Consider the following 3,498-nt stretch of genomic DNA (forward strand, 5'->3'; position numbering starts at 1 on the left):
AAAACTACCACTATTTCTGGAGCAAGGGAACCCATTTTCAGATTCACTGCCCATCCGTGGGAAAAAAGAAAAAAGACAACAAGATCACTGTATGAGAGTCTGCTTGTTGAACAGATGGCGCCTGAACCATTGTGTCATCCCGGATAGGTACCACAGCAATACCCGAAAACTGATCACTGCCAAGATAGCATCCCTCTGGGAGTCGTGACAAGGCCAAATGGAAGAGCCACAAACTGAGAATGTTTGACAGAAAGGCAAAACTCAGAAACTTGAAAATACACATCCTCCAGGTCTATGGTCACCATGAACTGACCCTCTTGGACCAAAGGAAGAAAGGAACCACTGGTTTCCATTTTGAAGGACGGTACCCTGAGAAAACTTGTTGAAACACTTTAGAGCTATCATAGGACGAAAAATGACCTCTGTTTCAGGAATCACGTACCGGAATGAATAGAATTCTAGACCCTGTTCCCGTAGAGGAACTGGAACTATCCCTCACAGGGAAGAGAGGTCCCAAACGCACTTTAAAAATGCCTTACTGTTATCTGGCCTGCAGATAAAAATGAGAGGAGGATTCTATGTAGAAAATCTGAGATACTGTGTCCGCAGCCTATCTGGGAAATCTCGTATCCATGTTTGAAGGCGAACAGAGTGTTTCCGCACCCCACCTGGACCTATCCCGGATTGGGGCAAACTCCTTTAAGTCTATTCACCTGGTGTTCCCAGGGGGACTCCCATCCAGGTACTGACCAGGCCTGGCCCTGCTTAACTTCCGAGATCAGATGGGATCGGGTGCATTCAGGGCAGTGTACCCGTAACATCAGGAATATTTCTGGAGGATCAGGATCAAACAAGGTCTTACCCTTGTTAGGAAGGGCCAGACTCAAAGGAAAAATCCACTGACCATGAACATAGTCACAACGCCCGGCGGGCTAGCACATCAAAGCCAGATATCTTGGCTCTCTGCTTAAAAACTTGCATGGTAACGTTAGATATAAGAGAATTGGCTGGCTTAACGGCCTTAATTCTGTTCTGGATCTGCTCCAAAGGAGTCCCTACCAAATTGGATCAAACAAGGCATCGCACCAATAAGATGCCACACTTGACACAGTGGCCAAAAAAACTTCCATATAAGCCTTCAGCTTAGTCCAATGATCCTTAAAAGAACAGCTATCCTCTCTAGAAATCGTAGTTCTCTTAGCCAGAGTAGAAATGCCCTACTACTTTAGGCACCATGCGCCATGATATTTAATGGAGTCAGGAATCCCTGACTTCTCTCATTCCTGTGAAAATCTCCTAGCATGGTCTGGAAAACCTCCCACAGAGGAATCCTAGTATATAAAAAGTTTACTAGATTCTTTAGGGTTGACAACGACATATGTATCGGAGTTGCTCCAAAGTAGCCAAAACCTCCTATAACAAAATACGAGGTGTACTAGCATACATCTGAAGATTACCACTTCAGTATCAGATAAAGGAATTATACTGACCAAATCAGAGATATCACCCTCAGAAGCTACCAGCAAATCCACCTCATTATACTTATGAGGGAGAGCAACCTGTGTAGCAGAATGTGAATCAGAAACATTACTATCCGAATCTTTAGGGGCCTCATGCGTTTTCCCAATATAATAGTAAAGGCAGATAAAGCTGCAGATATCACAGAGAATACCTAAACTTCAAAATCTGCAGGCAATACACTCCTCCAGGAGATTGAGAGGAACCGCAGGGAACTGCATGCGACACCATAGAGGCTTGGGACATTTAAGAAGATAACGTGGCAATGCCTGAACAGCATCATCCTAGGAGACATGGGGCTCAGAGTGCAACAAGCTATGTATACATTCAATAGCTTGGCCCAAAATATGCAACACCAAATTGCATAGACAAATTATGTCCTGAGAGACAAGGGGCTCCATAAAAAAAACTTAAAAATATATATTTTTATCTTTAAAAGTGTTATTTAAATATAAGGGTCTTAAACGTTTGCACAAACAATTTGCCATTAACCATTTCTAGTTACAGATCCCTGTTCCCAAACCTAGACCAATTAAATGTCTACCACTAAAATAAAGTGGTATCTAATGTAAGTACAGCAAGGCACAAATACATAAAATCTATTGCTTCCGAAATTATATACAGTCATAATCAGAAAGCCGCGCCATTCTCAGCCAGAGAATGAGGCGGGGTTACATAACTAGCCTCAGAGAATGCCAAAAATTGCGCTGCTCCATCTTAGAGAAGAAAGAGGCGTGAACATAAAATCGTCAAGGAAATGAAGCGCATATATACATTGCGCTTCATTCCGCCAAAAGACAAAGGCTAAAATCGGCTGCAAAACAATGTGGAGAACCTTGCAGCGTTAAAACTCATTGAGCCGGGGGGGCGGAGCCAACTGTGATGCTGCTAGGTCGCACATCTTAGGAGCTCCGGTTATTTCAAAAATACTTGATCAATTTGGTGCATATACAAGCTTGCAATTTGAACCATCAATGAAGACCAACTAGCAGGGTTGACTTCTGCACTTATTCTTACAGCGAATGTCGCTGCACTGTTGAATTCTTACAGACATCGGGCACAATCTGAGAGCAAGCGGCTGGAGGAGCCGCCATCTTTTGGCCTACAAAGTGATTGCGGGGATACATTAGGCTGTCTAACGGAAAGTGAGATTCTCCTAAACCTGCCGCTTCTCAACACTCTTAACCATGGCCACTGCAGAGCACATCATGGAAGAGATTCACTACTTCTTAAACGGCTGCCTCGAGGCACTTACCCGTTCTAGCACATCCACATCACGACAGCCAAAAACAGTCCCTGACGCTCGCTCTGATCACGCCTCTGCTGTTCATGCTATGCCCGAGAGGGAGGATGCTGTGGGGCCCCGGCGTTCCTCACCTACTCGGCACCTTTCACAGAGCACTTTGAGAACGGAGAGCGTGATGGCAGTGGCTCACCTGCGTGCACTTGAAACTGGAGACGGCCTGTCTAAAGTTGAACTCTTCTCATCCCTGGACACTATTAACATCGCCCACAACGCATCGGCTCTAGTGGACCATAACCTCCTGGTATGGCCCCATGTATTTTCTACCGTGACCCGTAGTGGAGTGTTTGGTCTGAGACATGCGGCCTGGGTAGTTGAGAACACAGCCCGACATGGACTTTACGTTACTGTCTTGGATCCCTCTTCACTCTTGGTCTGCCCTGCACAGATTAATCCTTTTACCACAACCCAGTATCTCAAGCTTCACGGATGCCCTATGAAGTATACCTTGAAATCCGGAGAGGATTTACAATCATGGCCACACTTGCAGCGCTCATCTAGCTGTCTCTATGCAGCAGGCATTGGGTAAAGAAATAGAGTCTACCATAGTAAGCTGGAGATAAACTTTCTGAACATTCCAGACTTTCCCTCATCGAACTTTGTGGCATAAGCCTTCTGTTGTTAAAGCATTATATCTTTTGACACCTAAGGTCATTATCAGTGCGGTTATTATAGTT

General features: G+C 44.8%; 1 pseudogene; it reads right to left on the reverse strand.

The window, feature by feature from the left end:
* Positions 1 to 705: 705 nt before the first annotated feature.
* LOC128643267 (uncharacterized) lies at positions 706 to 820 on the reverse strand (annotated as a pseudogene).
* Between the last annotated feature and the right edge of the window lie 2,678 nt (positions 821 to 3,498).

The sequence above is a fragment of the Bombina bombina genome, chromosome 12 (assembly GCF_027579735.1).
Source record: "Bombina bombina isolate aBomBom1 chromosome 12, aBomBom1.pri, whole genome shotgun sequence".
Lineage (NCBI taxonomy): Eukaryota > Metazoa > Chordata > Amphibia > Anura > Bombinatoridae > Bombina > Bombina bombina.